The sequence below is a fragment of the Pongo abelii genome, chromosome 12 (assembly GCF_028885655.2).
Source record: "Pongo abelii isolate AG06213 chromosome 12, NHGRI_mPonAbe1-v2.0_pri, whole genome shotgun sequence".
NCBI lineage: Eukaryota > Metazoa > Chordata > Mammalia > Primates > Hominidae > Pongo > Pongo abelii.
Genome location: NC_071997.2, coordinates 17,446,437 through 17,465,108, shown reverse-complemented (window position 1 = coordinate 17,465,108; position 18,672 = coordinate 17,446,437).

The window sequence follows — 18,672 nt, the reverse complement described above, 5'->3', positions numbered from 1 at the left end:
AACAAAAGGAAGTTTCAGGTCTGTGAGTTGAATTTACGAGGCACAGAGAAGTTTCTGAGAATGCTTCTGTCTAGTTTTTATGTGAAGATATTCCCTTTTCCAGCATTGGTGTCACATCACTCCAAATATGCACTTGCAGATTCTACAAAAAGGGTGTTTCAAAAGTGCTCTATCAAAAGGAAGGTTCAACACTGTGATTTGAATGCACACATCGCAAACAAGTTTCTGAGAATGCTTCTGTCTTGTTTTTATGTGAAGATATTTCGTTTACCTGCATAGCTCTCAAAGCGCTCCACATATACCCCTGCAAATTCTACAAAAAGAGTGTTTCAAAACTGCTCTATCAAAAGGAAGGTTCACTTCTGTGAGTTGAATGCACACATATGAAAGACGTTTCTTAGAATGCTTCAATCTAGTTTTTATGTGAATTTATTTCCTTTTCCAGTATAGGTCTCAAAGGGCTCCAAATATCCACTTGCAGATTCCACAAAAAGAGTGTTTCAAAACTCTTCTATCAAAAGGAAGGTTCAACTTTGTGAGTTGAATGCACTCATCAAAAAGAAGTTTCTGAGAATGCTTCTGTCTGGTTTTTATGTGAAGATATTTCCTTTTCCGGCATAGGCTTTAAAGCACTCCAAATATCCACTTGCAGATTCTACAAAAAGAATGCTTCAAAACTCTTCTATCAAAAGGAAGGTTCAACTTTGTGAGTTGAATGCTCTCATCACAAAGAAGTTTCTGAGAATGCTTCTGTCTATTTTTTATGTGAAGATATTTCCTTTTCCAACATAAGCATCAAAGCCCTCCAAGTATCCACTTACACAATCTACAAAGAAAGAGTTTCAAAACTGTTCTATCAAAAGGAATGTTCAACACTATCAGTTGAATGCACTCATCACAGAGAAGTTGCGGAGAATGCTTTTGTCTAATTTATAAGTGAAGATATTTCCTTTTCCATCATAGGCCTGAAATCGCTCCAAATATCCACTTGCAGATTCTACAAAAATAGTGTTTCAAAACTGTTCTATCAACAGGAAGGTTCAACTGTGTGAGTTGAATGCACGCACCACTAAGAAGTCTCTGAGAATTCTTCTGTCTAGTTTTAATGTGAAGATATTTCGTTTTCCAGCACAGCACTCAAACGCCCCAAATATCAAATTGCAGATACTACAAAAAGAGTGTTTCAAACCTGAACTATCAAAAGGAATGTTCAAGACTGTGAGTTGAATTCATAAAGCACAGGGAAGTTTCTGTCAATGCTTCTGTATAATTATTATGGGAAAATATCTCCTTTTCCAGCTTAGGCCTCAAGCGCTCCAAATATCCACTTGCCGTTACTACAGAATGGGTGTTTCAAAACTGCTGTATCAAAAGGAAGGTTCCACACGGTGAGTTGAATGCATACATCACAAAGAAGTTTCTGAGAATGCTTCTGTCTACTTTTTATGTGAAGATATTTCCTTTTCCAGCATAGGCCTCAAATTGTTCCAAACATCCACTTGCAGATTCTACAAAAAGAGTGTTCCAAAATTGCTCAATCAAAAGATGGTTCAAGTCTTTGAGTTGAATGCACTCATCACAAAGAAGTTTCTGAAATTGCTTCTGTCTAGTTTTTCTGTGAAGATATTTCCTTTTCCAGCATAGCGCTCAAGGCGCCCCAAATATCAACTGGCAGACACTACAAAAAGAGTGTTTCAAACCTGAGCTATCAAAAGGAATGTTCAAGTCTGTGAGATGAATTCATAAAGCACAGGGAAGTTTCTGATAATGCTTCAGTCTAATTTTTATGTGAAGATATTTCCTTTTCCAGCATAGGCCTCAAGCGCTCCAAATATCCACTTGCAGACTCTACAGAAAGGGTGTTTCAAAACTTCTCTATCAAAAGGAAGGTTCAACTCTGATAGTTGAATGCATACATCACAAAGAAGTGTCTGAGAATGCTTCTGTCTATTTTTTATGTGGATATATTTCCTTTTCCAGCATAGGCCTCAAATTGCTCCAAACATCCACTTGCAGATTCCACAAAAAAGTTTTTCAAAATTGCTCTATCAAAAGAAGGTTCAAGTCTTTGAGTTGAATGCACTCATCACAAAGAATTTTCTGAGATTTTTTCTGTCTATTTTTTATGTGAAGATATTTCCTTTTCCAGCATAGGCCTCAAAGCCCTCAAAACATCCACTTGCAGATTCTATAAAAAGAATGTTTCAGAACTGTTCTATCAAAAGGAAGGTTCAATTCTGTGAGTTGAATGCATTCATCAAATAGAAGTTTCTGAGAGTACTACTGTCTAGTTTTTATGTGAAAATATTCCCTTTTCCAGTGTAGGCCTCATAGCACTCCAAATATCCACTTGCAGATTCTACAAAAGGAGTGTTCCAAAACTGCTCTATCAAAAGGAAGGTTCAAGTCTGTGAGTTGAAGGCACTCATCTCGGATATTCCCTTTTCCATCGTAGGCCTCAAAGAGCTCCAAATATCCACTTGCAGATGCCATAAAAAGAGTGTTTCAAAAATGTTCTGTCAAATGGAAGTTTCAACTCTGTGATTTGAATGCACTCATCACCAAGAAGTTTCTGAGAATGCTTCTGTCTAGTTTCTATGTGATGATATTTCCTTTTTCAGCATAGAACACAAAGCAGTCCAAATATCCACTTGCAGATTCTACAATAACAGTATTTCAAAACTGCTCTATCAAAAGAAAGGTTCAAGTCTGTGAGTTGAATGCATAAATCACAGGGAAGTTTCTGTGAATGCTTCTTTAATATTTTTATGTGAAGATTTTCCCTTTTCCAGCATAGTCCTCAAATATCTCCAAATATCCACTGGTAGATTCTACAAAAAGTGTGTTTCAAAACTGCTCTATCAAAACGAATGTTCAACTCTGTGAGTTGAAAGCACACATTACAAAGAAGTTTCTGAGAATGCTTCTGTCTAGTTTTTATGTGAGGATATTTCCTTTTACAGCATGGGTCTCAAAGGACTCCAAATATACCCTTGAAGATTCTACAAAGAGAACTTTTCAAAACTGTTCTATCAAAAGGAAGGTTCATCTCTGTGAGTTCAATGCACTGATCACAGAGAAGTTTCTGATAATACTTCTGTCTAGTTTTTATTTGAAGATATTTCCCTTTCCAGCATAGGCCTCAAAGCACTCCAAATATCCACTTGCAGATTCTACAAAAAGTGTCTTACAAAACAGCTCTATGAAAAGGAAGGTTCAAGTCTGTGAGTTGAACGCACTCATAACAAAGAAGTTTCTGAGAATGCTTCTGTCTAGTTTTTATATGAAGATATTTCCTCTTCCATCATAGGCCTAAATGAGCCCAAATATCCACTTGCAGATTCTACAAAGGGAGTGTTTCAAAACTGTTCTATGAAAAGAAAGGTTCAACTCTGCGAGTTCAATGCACTCATCACAAAGTACTGTCTGAGAATGCTTTTGTCTATTTTTTATGTGAAGATATTTCCCTTTCCAACATAGGTATCAAAGCGCTCCAAATATCCAAATGCAGATTCCACAAAAAGAGTGTTTCAAAACAGCTCTATCAAAAGGAAAGTTCAAGTCTGTCAGTTGAATGCACTCATCATGAAGAAGTTTCTGAGAATGCCTCAGCTTAATTTTTATGTGAAGATATTACCTTTTCCAGCATAGGCCTCAAAGCGCTCCAAATATCCACTTGCAGATACTACAAAACGAGTGTTTCAAAACTGCTCTGTCAAAAGGAAGGTTCAAGTCTGTGAGTTGAATGCACTCATCTCAAAGAACTTTCTGAGAATGCTTCTGCTTAGCTGTTATGTGAAGATGTTTCCTTTTCCTGCATAGGCCTGTAAGCGCTCCAAATATCCACTTGCAGATTGTACAAAAAGAGTGTTTCAAAACTGTTCTATAAAAGGGAAAGTTCAACTCTGTGAGTTCAATGCTCTCATCACAGAGAAATTTCTGAGAATGCTTCTGTCTAGTTTTTATATGAAGATATTTCCTTTTCCATCATAGGCCTCAAAACGCTCCAAATATCCACTTGCAGATTCTACAAAAAGAGTGTTTCAAAACTGTTCTATCAAAAGTAATGTTCAACTCTGTGAGATGAATGCCCTCATCATAAAGAAGTTTCTGAGAATGTTTCTGTCTAGTTTTTATGTGAAGATATTTCCTTTTCCAGCATAGGCCTCAAATCGCTCCAAATATCCACATGCAGATTCTACAATAAGAGTTTTTCGAAACTGCTCTATCAAAAGGAAGGTTCAAGTCTGTGAGTTAAATGCCTAAAGCAAAGTGAAATTTTTGAGAATGCTTCTGTCTACATTTTCTGTGAAGATATTCCCTTTTCCAGCAAAGGTCAGAAAGCGCTCCAAATATCCACTTGCAGATTCTACAAAATGTGTGTTTCAAAACTGCTCTATCAAAGGAAACTTCAAGTCTGTGAGTTGAATTCATAAAGCACAGGGAAGTTTCTTAGAATGCTTCTGTCTAGTTTTTATGTGAAGACATTCCCTTTTCCAGCATAGGCCAGAAAATGCTCCAAATATCCACTTGCAGATTCTATAAAAAGTGTTCCAAAACTACTCAATCAAAAGGAAAGTTCAAGTCTGTGAGTTGAATTCATAAAGCACAGGGAAATTTCTTAGAATGCTTCTGTCAAGTTTTTATGTGAAGATATTTCCTTTTCCATCATAGGCCTCAAATCGATCCAAATATCCACTTTCAGATTCTACAAAAAGGGTGTTTCAAAACTTCTCTACCTAAAGGAAGGTTCAACTCTGTGAGTTGAGTGCACACATCACAAAGAAGTTTCTGAGAATGCTTCTGTCTAGTTTTTATGTGAAGACACTTCCTTTTCCAGCATAGGCCTCAAAGCGCTCCAAATATCCAATTGCAGATTCCACAAAAGGAGTGTCTCAAAACGACTCTATCAAAAGGAAAGTTCAAGTCTGTCAGTTGAATGCACTCATCATGAAGAAGTTTCTGAGAATGCTTCAGCTTAATTTTTATGTGAAGATATTTCCTTCTCCAGCATAGACCTCAAAGCTGTCCAAATATCCACTTGCAGTTTCTTCAGTAAGAGTGTTTCAAAACTGTTCTATCAAAGGGAAAGTTCAAGTCTGTGAGATAAATGCATAACACACAGGAAGTTTCTGATAATGCTTCTGTCTTGATTTTATGTGAAGATATTCCCTTTTACAGCATAGGCCTCAAAGCGCTCCAAATATCCACTTGCAGATTCTACAAAAAGAGTGTTTCAAAACTGCTCTATCAAAAGGAAGGTTCAAGTCTGTGAGTTGAATTCATAAAGCACAGGGTAGTTTCTGAGAATGTTTCTGTCTAGTTCTTATGTGAAGATATTTCCTTTTCCAATATAGGCCTCAAAGCTCTCCAAATATACACTTGCAGATCCCATAAAAAGGGTGTTTCAAAACTGCTCTATCAAAAGGAAGGTTCAACACTGTTAGTTGAATGCGCACATCACAAAGAAGTTTCTGAGAATGCTTCTGTCTAGTTTTTATGTGAAGATATTTCCTTTTTCAGCATCAGCCCCAAAGCGCTCCAAATATGCACTTGCAGATTCTACAAAGAGAGTTTTCCAAAACTGTTCTACCAAAACGAAAGTTCAACCCTGTGAGTTGAATGCACACATCACAAAGAAGTTTTGGAGAAAGCTTCTACTTAATTTTTGTAAGAAGATGTTTCCTTTTCCATCATAGGCCTCAAAGCACTCCAAACATGCACTTGAAGATTCTACAAAAGGATTGTTTAAAACTGCTCTATGAAAAGTTAGGTTTAAGTCTGTGAGTTAAATGGACACATCACAGATACTTCCTTTTCCATCATAGACCTCAAAGCACTCTATATATCCACCTGCAGATTCTTTAAAAAGAGGGTTTCAAAACTGTTCTATTAAAAAGAGGGTTCAACTCTGTGAGTTGAAAGCACTCACAACAAAGAATTTGATGAGAATACTTCTGTCTAGTTTTTATGTGAAGATATTTAATTTTCCAACATAGGCCTCAAAGCGCTCCAAATGTCCACTTGCAGACTCTACAAAAAGATTGTTACAAAACTGCTCTAACAAAAGGAAGGTTCAAGTCTGGGAGTTGAATGCACTCATCACAAAGAAGTTTCTGAGAATGCTTCTGCTTATTTTTCATGTGAAGATATTTCCATTTCCAGCATAGGCCTCAGAGTGCTCCAAATATCCACTTGCAGATTGTACAAAAACAGTGTTTCAAAACTGTTCTTTCAAAAGGAAGGTCAGCTCTGTGAGTTGAATGCACTTATCACAGAGAAGTTTCTGAGAATGCTTCTGTCTAGTTTTTATGTGAAGATATTTCCTTTTCCATCGTAGGCCCCAAAGTGCTCCAAATATCCACTTCCAGATTCTACAAAAAGAGTGTTTCAAAACTTTTCTATCAAAAGGAAGTTTCAACTCTGTGAGTTGAATGCACTCATCACAAAGAATTTTCTGAGAATGCTTCAGACTAGTCTTTATGTGAAGATATTTCCTTTTCCAGCATAGGCCTCAATGTGCTCAAAATATCCACTTGGAGATTCTAGAAAAAGAGTGCTTCAGAACTGTTCTATCAAAAGGAAGGTTCAAATTTGTGAGTGAAATGCACTCATCAGAAGGTAGTTTTTCAGAATTCTTCTGACTATTTTTAATGTGAAGATGTTTCCATTTCCAGCATAGGCCTCAAAGCGCTCCAAATATCCACTTGCAGATTCTACAAAAAGAGTGTTTCAAAACTGCTCTATCAAAAGGAAGGTTCAAGTCTGTGAGTTGAATGCACTCATCACAAAGGAGTTTTGGAGAATGCTTCTGTCTATTTTTTATGTGAAGATATATCCTTTTAAAGTGTACACCTGAAAGTGCTCCAAATATCCACTTGCAGATTCTACAAAGAGAGTGTTTCAAATCTGTTACATCAAAAGGAAGGTTCAACTCTGTGAGTTGAATGCACTCATCACAGAGAAGTTTCTGAGACTGCTTCTGTCTGGTTTTTATGTGAAGATATTACCATTTCCATCATAGTTCTCAATGCACTCCAAATATTCATTTGCAGATTCTGCAAAAATAGTGTTTCAAAACTGTTCTATCAAAGGGAAGGTTCAACTCCGTGAGTTGAATGCATGCATCACAAAGAAGTTTCTGAGAATACTTCTGTCTAGTTTTTATGTGAAGATACTTACTTTTCCAGCCTAGGCTTCAAATCCCTCCAAATATTCACTTGTAGATGCTACAAAAAGAGTGTTTCAAAAGTGCTCTATGAAAAGGAAGTTTCAGATCTGTTAATTGAATGCACTCATCATAAAGAAGTTTCTGAGAATGCTTCTGCTTAGTTTTTATGTGAAGATATTTCCCTTTACTGTATAGGCCTCAAAGCACTCCAAATATTCACTTGCAGATTGTTCAAAAGAGTGTTTCAAAACCGTTCTGTCAAAAGGAAGGTTCAACTCTATGAGTTGAATGCAGTCGTCACAGAGAAGTTTCTGAGAATTCTTTTCTCTAGTTTTTATGAGAAGGTATTTCCTTTTCCATCATAAGCCCCAAAGTTTTCAAAATATCCACTTGCAGATTCTACAAAAAGAGTGTTTCAAAACTGTTCTATCCAAAGGAAGGTGCAACTCTTTGAGTTGAATGCACTCATCACAAAGAAGTTTCTGAAAATCCTTTTGTCTATTTTTTATGTGAAGATATATCCTTTTCCAGCATAGGCCTCAAAGCCCTCCAAATATCCACTTGCAGATTCTACAAAAAGAATGTTTGAAAACTGCTCTATCAAAAGAATGGTTTAAGCCTGTGATTTGAATTCACTCATCACAAAGAAGTTTCTTAGAATGCTTCTGTCAATTTTTTGTGTGAAGTTATTTCCGTTTCCAGAATAGGCCTCAAAGTGCTCCAAATATCCACTTGCAGATCCTACAAAAAGAGTGTTTCAAAACTGCTCTATTAAAAGGAAAGTTCAAGTCTGTAAGTTGAATGTGTAAAGCACAGTGAAGTTTCTGAGAATGATTCTCTCTAGTTTTAATGTGAAGATATTTCCTTTTCCAGCATAGGCCTCAAAGTGCTCCAAATATTCAGTTGCAGATTCCACAAAAACGGTGTTTCAAAACTGCTATATCAAATGGAAGGTTCAACTACGTTAGTTGAATGCACTCATCACAAAGATGTTTCTGAGAATGCTTCTGTCTAGTTTTTATGTAGAGATGTTTCCTTTTCCAGCATATCCCCAAAAGCGCTCCAAATATCCACTTGCAGATTTTAAAAAGGGTTGTTTCAAAAGTGCTCTATCAAAAGGAAGTTTAAACTCTGTGAGTTGAATGCACTCATCTCAAAGAAGTTTCTGAAAATGCTTCTGTCTAGTTTTTATGTGAAGATATTTACTTTTCCAGTATAGGCCTCAAAGCGCTCCAAATATCCACTTGCAGATTCTACAAAGGGGTGTTTCCAAACTGCACTATCAAAAGTATGGTTTAACTCTGTGAGTTGAATGCACACATCACAAAGAAGTTTCTGATAATGCTTCTGTTTAGTTTTTATGTGAATATATTTCCTTTTCCAGCACAGGCCTTAAATTGCTCCAAATATCCACTTGCAGATTCTACAAAAATGGTGTTCCAAACTGCTCAATCAAAAGGAAGGTTCAATCTGTGAGTTGAATACAATCATTACAGAGAAGTTCCTTGGAAAGCTTCTTTCTAGTTTTTATGAGAAAATATTTCCTTTTCCATCATAGGCTTTAAAGTGCTCCTAATATCCACATGCAGATTCTACAAAAAGAGTGTTTCAAAACACTTCTATGAAAACGAAGGTTCAACTGTGTGAGTTGAATGCACTCATCACAAAGAAGTCTCTGAGAATGCTTCTGTCTAGTTTTTGTGTGAAGATATTTTCTTTTCTAGCATAGGCCACAAAGCCCTCCAATTATAAATTGCTGATCCTACAAAAAGTGTGTTTCAAATCTCTTCTATCAATAGGAAAGTTCAACTCTGTGAGTTGAATGCACTCATCACAGAGAACTTTCTGAGAATGCATCTGTCTAGTTTTTATGGACGATATTTCTTTTTCCATCATACGTCTCAAAGCGTTCCAAATATAAACTTACAGATTGAACAAAAAGACTGTTTCAAAACTGTCCTATCAAAAAGAAGATTGAACTCTGCGAGTTGAATGCACTCATCACAAAGCAGTTTCTGAGAATGTTTCTGTCTAGTTTTTGTGTGAAGATATTTCCTTTTCCAGCATAGTCCCCAAAGCACTCCAAATATCCACTTGCAGATTCTACAAAGAGAGTGTTTCCAAAGTATTCTATCAAAAGGAAGGTTCAACTCTGTCAGTTTAATGCACTCTTTCTGAGAATACTTCTGTCTAGTTTTTATGTGAAGATATTTCCTTTTCCCGCATAGACCGCAAAGCGCTCCAAATATCCACTTGCAGATTGTACGAAAAGGGTGTTTCAAAACTGCTATCAAAAGGAAGGTTCAATTCTGTGAGTTGAATGTACTCATCACAAAATAGTTTCTGAGAATGCTTCTGTCTAGTTTTTATGTGAAGATATTTCATTTTCCAGCATTGGCCTCAAAGCGCTCCAAATATCCATTTGCAGATTCTACAAAAAGGGTGGTTCAAATCTGCTCTGTCAAAAGTAAGCTTCAACTCTGTGAATTGAATGCACACATCTCAATGAAGTTTCTGAGAATGCTTCTGTTTAGTTTTTATGTGAAGATATTTCCTTTTCCAGCTTAGGCCTCAAAGCATTCAATCTATCCACTTGCAGAATCAACTAAAAGTGTGTTTCAAAACTGCTGATTCAAAAGCAAGGTTCAACTCTGTGAGTTGAATGCGCACATCACAAAGAAGTTTCTGAAAATGCTTCTGTCTAGTTTTTATGTGAAGATATTTTCTTTTATAGCATAGGCCTCATAGCGCTCCAAATGTCCACCTTCAGATTCTACCAAAAGAGTTTTTCAAAACTGCTCTATCAAAAGGAAAGTTCAACTCTGTGAGTTGAATGCAATCATCACAAAGATGTTTCTGAGAATTCTTCTGTATAACTTTTATGTGAAGACATTTCGTTTTCGAGCATAGGCCTCATAGCGCTCCAAATATCCACTTGCAGATTCTACAAAAAGAGTGTTTCAAAACTTTTCTATCAAAAGAAAATTTCAACTGAGGGAGTTCAATGCACTCATCACAGAGAAGTTTATGAGAATGCTTCTGTCTAGTTTTTATGTGAAGATATTTCTTTTTCCTTTATAGGCCTCAAAGCACTCCAAATATCCACTTGCAGATTCTACAAAAAGAGTGGTTCAAAACCGTTCTATCAAAAGGAAGGTTCAACTCTGTGAGTTGAATGCACTCATCAAAAAGAAGTTTCCGATAGAGCTTCTGTCTTGTTTTTATGTGAAGATATTTCCTATTCCAGCATAGGCATGAAAGTGCTCTAAGTATCGACTTGCAGATTCTACAAAAAGAGTGTTTCAAATCTGCTCTAACAAAAGGCAGGTTCAAGCCTGTAAGTTGAATGCACACATCTCAAAGAAGTGTCTGAGAATGCTTCAATCTAGTTTTTATGTGAAGTTGTTTCCTTTTCCAGCAAAGGCCTCAAAGCGCTCCAAATAATAACTTGGAGATTCTACAAAAAGAATGTTTCAAAAGTGTTCTACCAAAAGGAAGGTTCACCTCTGTGAGGTGAATGTGCACATCACAAAGAAGTTTCTCAGAATGCTTCTGTCTAGTCTTTATGTGAAAATATTTCCTTTTGCAGCATAGGCCTCAAAAAGCTGCAAATATCCACGTGCATATTCTATAAAAAGAGTGTTTCAAAATTGTTGCATGAAAAGAAAAGTACAACTCTGTAAGGTGAATGCATTCATCACAGAGAAGATTCTGAAAATGCTTCTGTCTAGTTTTTATGTGAAGATATTTCCTTTTCAATCATAAGCCTCAAAGTGCTCCAAGTATCCACTTGAAGATTCTGAAAAAAGAGTGTTTCAAATTTCCTCTATCAAAAGGATGGTTCAACTCTGTCAATTGAATGCAGTCATCACAAAGAAGTTTCTTAGAATGCTTCCAACGAGTTTTTATGTGAAGATATTTTCCTTTCTATCATAGGCCTCGAAGTGCTCCAAATATCCACGTGTAGATTCTACAAACAGAGTGTTTTAAAACTGCTGCATCAAAAGGAAAGTTCAAGTCTGTGAGTTGAATGCATAAAGCAGAGGGAAGTTTCTGAGAATGCTTCTCTCTAGTTTTTATGTGAAGATATTTCCTTTTCCAGCATAGGTCTCAAAGCACTCCAAATATCCACTTGCAGATTCCACAAAAATGGTGTTTCAAAACTGCTATATCAAATGGAAAGTTCAACTCCTTTAGTTGAACGCACTTATCACATAGAAGTTTCTGAGAATGCTTCTGTCTAGTTTTTATGTCATGATATTTCCTTTTCCAGCATAGGCCTCAAAGCGCTCCAAATATCCACTTGCAGATACTACAAAAAGGGTGTTTCGAAACTCCTCTATCAAAAGTAAGGTTCAACACTGTGAGTTGAATGCACACATCACAAAGAAGTTTCTTAGAATGCTTCTGTTTAGTTTTTATGTGAAGATATTTCCTTTTCCAGCATAGGCCTCAAAACATTCCAAATATCCACTTGCAGATTCTATAAAAAGTGTGTTTCAAAACTGCTGTTTCAACACGAAGTTTCAACTCTGTGAGTTGAATGTGCACATCACAAAGAAGTTTCTGAGAATGCTTCTGTCTACTTTTTATGTGAAGATATTTCCTTTTCTTGCATAGGCCTCATAGCGCTCCAAATATCCACTTTCAGATTCTGCCAAAAGAGTGTTTCAAAACTGCTCTATTAAAAGAAATTTCAAGTCTGTGAGTTAAATGCATTCATCATAAAGATGTTTCTGTGAATTCTTCAATCTAGTTTTTTGTGAACATATTTCCTTTTCCAGCTTAGGTCTCAAAGCGCTCAAAATATCCACTTGCAGATCCTACAAAAAGAGTGTTTCAAAACTGTTCTATCAAAAGAAAGGTTCAACTAAGGGAGTTCAATGCACTCATCATAGAAAAATTTCTGAGAATACTGCTGTCTAGTTTTTATGTGAAGATATTTCCTTTTCCAGAATAGGCCTCAAAGCACTCCAAATATCCACTTGCAGATTCTGCAAAAAGAGTGTTTCAAAACTGCTCTTTCAAAAGGAACGCTCACCTCTGTGAATTGAATGTCCTCATCACAAAGAAGTTTCTGAGGATTCTTCTGTCTAGTTTTTATGTGAAGATATTTCCGTTTCCAGCATAGGCCTCAAAGTGCTCCAAATATCCACTTGCAGATTCTACAAAAAGAGGGTTTCAAAACTGCTCTATCAAAAGGAAGGCTCAAATTGGTGAGATGAATGCACTCATCACAAAGAAGTTTCTGAGAATGCTACTGTCTAGTTTTAATGTGAAGATATTTCCTTTTCCAGCATAGACCTCAAAATGCTCCAAATATCCACTTGCAGATTGTTGAAACAGAGTGTTTCAACACTGTCCTATCAAAAGGAGGGTTCAACTCTGAGAGTTGAATGGACTCATCACATAGAAGTTTCCCAGAATCCTTCTGTTTAGTTTTTATGTGAAGATGTTTCCATTTCCAGCATAGGCCTCAAAGAGCTCCAAATATCCACTTGCAGATTTTACAGAAAGGGTGTTTCAAAGCTGCTCTATGAAAAGGAATTTTAAACTCTGTGAGTTGAATGCACTCATCACAAAGAAGTTACTCATAATGCTTCTGTCTAGTTTTAATTTGTAGATATTTAATTTTCCAGTATAGGCCTCCAAGCGCTCCAAATATCCACTAGCAGATACTACAAAAAGGGTGTTTCAAAACTGCTCTATCAAAAGTATGGTTCACCTCTGTGAGTTGAATGCACATATAACAAAGAAGTTTCTGAAATGCTTCTGTTTTGTTTTCATGAGAAAATATTTCCTTTTCCATCATAGGCCTCAAACCGCTCCAAATATCCACCTGCAGATTCTACAAAAAGTGTGTTTGAAAACTATTCTATCAAAAGGAAAGCTCAACTCTGTGGGTTGAAAGCACTCATCACAGAGAACTTTCTGAGAATGCATCTGTCTATTTTTTAAGAGAAGATATTTACTTTTCGAGCATAGGCCTCAAAGCATTCCAAACATCCACTTGCAGATTCTACTAAAAGTGTGTTTCAAAACTGCTGTTTCAAAAGTAAGGTTCAACTCTGTGAGTTGAATGCACACATCCAAAAGAAGTTTCTGAGAATGCTTCTTTCTAGTTTTTATGTGAAGATATTCAATTTTCTGGCATAAGCCTCATAGCACTCCAAATATCCACTTTGAGATTCTACCAAAAGAATTTTTCAAAACTGCTCTATCAAAAGGAAAGTTCAAGTCTGTGAGTTGAATGCACTCAACACAAAAATATTTCTGAGAATTCTTCTGTCTAGTTATTATGTGAAGATATTTCCTTTTCCAGCATAGGCCTCAAAACGCTCCTAATATCCACTTGCAGATTCTACAAAAAGAGAGTTTCAAAACTTTTCTATGAAAAGGAAGGTTCAACTCTGTGAGTTGAATGCACTCATAAAAAAGAAATTTTCGTGAATGCTTCTGTCTTGTTTCTATGTGATGATATTTCCTTTTCCAGCGTAGGCCTCATAGTGCCCCAAATATCCACTTGCAGATCCGACAAAAAGAGTGTTTCAAAATTTCTCTATCAAAAGGAAGGCTTAACTCTGTGAGGTGAATGCGCTCATCACAAAGAAGTTTCTGAGAATGATTCTGTCTAATTTTTGTGTGAAGATATTTCCTTAACCAGCATAGGCCTCAAAGCACTCCAAATATAAACTTGTAGATTCTACAAAAAGAGTGTTTCACAACTGCTCTATTTAAAGGAAGTCTCACCTTTGTGAGATGAATGTGCTCATCACAAACAAGTTTCTGAGCATCCTACTGTCTAGTTTTTTTATAAAGATATAACCCTTTCCAGGATAGGCCACATATCGCTCCAAATATCCAACTGCAGATTCTACAAAAAGAGTGTTTCAAAACTGTTCTTTCAAAAGGAAGGTTCAACTCTGAGGTTTGAATGCACTCATCACATAGAAGTTTATCAGAATGCTTCTGTCTAATTTTTATGTGAAGATACTTCCTTTTCCATCACTGGCATCAAAGCACTCCAAGTATCCACTTGCAGATTTTATAAAAGGGGTGTTTCAAAACTGCTCTTAAAAAGCAAAGTTAAACTCTGTGAGTTCAACTCACTCATCACAAAGAAGTTTCTGAGAATGCTTCCATCTAGTTTTTATGTGAAGATATTTAATTTTCCAGTATAGGCCTCAAAGCACTGAAAATATCAACTTGCAGAGCCTACCAAAAGGGTGTTTCAAAACTGCTCTATCAAAAGTATGGTTCAACTCTGTGAGTAGAATGCACACATCACAAAGAAGTTGGTGAGGATGCTTCTGTTTCGTTTTTATGTGAAGTTATTTCCTTTTACCGCATAAGCCTCAAAGTGCTCCAAATATACACTTGCAGATTCTGTAAAAACAGTGATGCAAAACTGTTCTATCAAAAGGAAGGTCCAAATTTTAGAGTTTAATGCCCACATCATAAAGAAGTTTCTGAGAATGCTTCTGTTTAGTTTTTCTGTGAAGACATTTCCTTTTCCAGCATAGGCCTCAAAGCATTCCAAATATCCACTTGCAGATTCTACTAAAAGTGTGTTTGAAAACTGCTGTTTCAAAAGGAAGTTTCAACTCTGTGAGTTGAATGCGCCCATCATAAACAAGTTTCTGAGAAAGCTTCTGTCTAGTTTTTATGTGAAGATATTTCCTTTTCCAGCAAAGGCCTCATAGCACTCCAAATATCCACTTTCAGATTCCACTAAAAGAGTATTTCAAACTGCTCTATCAAAAGGAAAGTTCAATTCCGTGAATTGAATGCACTCATCATAAAGATGTTTTTGAGAATTCTTCTGTCTAGTTTTTATGTGAAGATATGTCCTTTTCCAGGGTAGGCCTCAACGTGCTGCAAAAATCCACTTACAGATTCTACAAAAAAGAGTGTTTCAAAACTGTCCTATCAAAAGAAAGTTTCAACTCAGTGAGTTCAATGCAATCATCACAAAGAAGGTTCTGAGAATGCTTCTGTCTAGTTTTTATGTGAAGATATTTCCTTTTCCAGCATAGGCCTCAAAGGGCTACAAATATCCACTTGCAGTTTCTACAAAAAGGGTGTTTCAAAACTGCTCTGTCAAAAGGAATGGTCGATTCTGTGAGTTGAATGCTCACATTACAAAGAAGTTTCTGAGAATGCATCAGTCTAGTTTTTATGTGAAGTTATTTCCTTTTCCAGGATAGACCTCAAAGTGCTCAAAATATCCAGCTGTAGATTCTACAAAAAGAGTGTTTCAAACCTGCGCTGTCAAAGGTAAGGTTCAACTCTTTGATTTGAATGCATAAAGCACAGGGAAGTTTCTCAGAATGCTTCTGTCAAGTTCTTATGTGAAGATATTCCTTTTTCCGGTGTTGGCCTCAAAGCACTCCAAATATCCACCTGCAGATTTTACAAAAAGTGTGCTTCAAAACCGCATTATCAAAACAAAGGTTCAAATCCATGAGTTGAATGCACTCATCACTAAGAAGTTTCTGAGAATGCTTCAGTCTAGTTTTTATGTGAAGATATTTTCTTTTCCAGCATAGGCCTCAAAGCGCTCAAAGTATCCACTTGCTGAATCTGAAAAAAGGGTGTTTCAAAACTGCTCCATCAAAAATACTGTTCAACTCTGTGAACTGAATGCACACATCACAAAGAATTTTCTGAGAATCCTTTTGTTTAGTTTTTATGTGAAGGTATTTCCTTTTCCAGCATAGGCCTCAATGAGCTCCAAATATTCACTTGCAGATTCTACAAAAAGGGTGTTTCAAAACTGCTCTATCAAAAGGAAGGTTCAACTCTTTGACTTCAATGCACTCATCTCAGAGAAGTTTCTGAGCATGGTTCTGTCTAGTTTTTATGTAAAGATATTTTCTTTTCCATCATCTGCCTCAAAGCTCTCCAAATATCCACTTGCAGATTCTACAAAAAGAGTGTTTCAAACCTGCTCTTTCAAAAGGAAGGTTCAAGTCCGTGAGGCGAATCCACTCATCACAAAATGTTTCTGAGAATGGTTCTGCTTAGTTTTTATGGGAAGATATTTCCTTTTCCAGCACAGGCCTCAAAGCACTCCAAATAATCTCTTGTAGACTCTACAAGGAGAGTGCTTCAAAACTGTTCTATGAAAAAGTATGTTGATCCCTGTGAGTTGAATGCAATCATCAAAGAGAAGTGTCTGAGAATGCTTCCATCTAGTTTTCATGTGAAGATATTTCCTTTTCCAGCATAGGACTCAAAGTGCTCAAATATCCACTTGCAGATTCTACAAAAAGAGTGTTTCAAAACTGTTCTATCAAAAGGAAAGTTCATCTCTGTGAGTTGAATGCAGTCATCACAATGAAGTTTCTGAGAATGCTTTTGTCTAATTTTTACGTGAGGATATTTCCTTTTACAGCATAGGCTTCAAAGCCCTCCAAATATCTACTTGCAGATACTGCAAAAAGAGTGTTTCAAATCTGCTCTTTCAAAAGGAAGGTTCAAGACTGTGAGTGGAATGCATAAAGTGCAGGGAAGTTTCTCAGAATGCTTCTGCCTAGTTTTTATGTGAAGACATTCCTTTTTCCAGCATAGGCCTCAAATCTCTCCAAATGTCCACTTGCGGATTCTATAAAAAGGGTGTTTCAAAACTGCTCTATCAAAAGGAAGGTTCTACTCTGTTAGTTTAATGTAGTCATCACAAAGAAGTCGCTGAGGCTGCTTCAGTCTAGTTTTTATATGAAGATATTTCCTTTTCGAGCATAGGCCTCAAAGCCTTCCAAATATCCACTTGCAGATTCTACAAAAAGAGTGTTTCAAAACTGTTCAATCAAAAGGATGTTTCAACTCTGTGAATTGAATGCACATATCACAAAGAAGTTTCTGAGAACACTTCCATTTAGATTTTATGTGTAGATATTTCCTTTTCCATCATAAGCCTCAAAGAGCTCCAAATATCCACTTTCAGATTCTACAAAAATAGTGTTTCACAACTGTTCTATCAAAAGGAAGGTTCAACACTGTGAGCTGAATGCATTCATCACAAAGAAGTTTCTGAGAAGGCCTCTGTCCAGTTTTTCAAAGCACTCCAAATATCCACTTGCAGTTTCTACAAAAAGAGTGTTTTAAATCTGCTCTTTCAAAAGGAAGGTTCAAGTCTGTGGGTTGAATGCATAAAGCACAGGGAAGTTTCTGAGAATGCTTCCGTCTAGTTTTTATGTGAAGGTATTCCCTTTTAAAGCACAGGCCTCAAATCGCTCCAAATATCCACTTGAAGATTCTACAAAAAGGGTGTTTCAAAACTGTGCTACCAAAAGGAAAGTTCTGCTCTGTTAGATGAATGCACACATCACAAAGAAGTTTCAGAGAATGCTTCTGTCTAGTTTTTATCTGAAGATATTTTCTTTTCCAACTTAGGCCTCAAAGCACACAAATTATCCACTTGCGGATCTATAGAAAGTGTGTTTCAAAACTTCTCTGTCAAAAGGAAGGTTCAAGTCTGTGAGTACAATGCACTCATCATAGAGATGTTTCAGAGAATACTTCTGTATAGCTTTTAGGCGAAAATATTTCCTTTTCCAGTGTAGGCCTCATAGCGCTCCAAATATCCACTTGCAGATTCTACAAAAAGAGTGTGTCAAAACTGCTCTATCAAAAGGAAGGTTTAAGTTTGTGAGTTGAATTCACTCATCAATAAGAACTTTGTGAGAATGCTTCTGCTTAGTTTTTATGAGAACATATTTCCATTTCCAGCATAGGCCCCAAAGCGCTCCAAGTATCCACTTTCAGATTCTATAAAGAGAGTGTTTCAAAACCAGTCTATCAAAAGGAAGGTTCACCTCTGTGAATTGAATGCACTCATCACAGAGAAGTTTCTGAGAATGCTTCTGTCTAGATTTTATGTGAAGATATTTCCTTTTCCAGCATTGGCATCAAAACACTCCAAATATCCACTTGCAGATTCTACAAAAAGAGTGTTACAAAACTGTTCTATCAAAAGGAAGTTTCAACTCTGTGAGTTCAATGCACTCATCTCAAAGAAGTTTCTGAGAATGCTTCTGTCTAGTTTTTAGGTGAAGATATTTCCTTTTTCATCATGGGCCTCAAATCTCTTCAAATATCCACTTGCAGATACTACAAAAAGAGTGTTTCAAAACTGCTCAATCAAAAGGAAGGTTCAAGTCTGTGAGTTGAATGCATAAAGCATGGGGAAGTTTCTGAGAATTCTTCTCTCTAGTTTTTATGTGAAGATATTCCCTTTTTGCAGCATAGGCCTCAAATCGCTCCAAATATGCACTTGCAGATTCTACAAAAAGAGTGTTTCAAAACTCTTCTATCAAAAGGAAAGTTCAACTCTGTGAGTTGAATGCACTCATCACAAATAAATTTCTGAGAATGCTTCTGTCTAGTTTTTATGTGAAGATATTTCCTTTTCCAGCATAGACCTCAGAATGCTCCAAATATCCACTTGCAGATTCTACAAAAAGACGTTTCAAAACTGTTCTATCAAAAGGAAAGTTCAA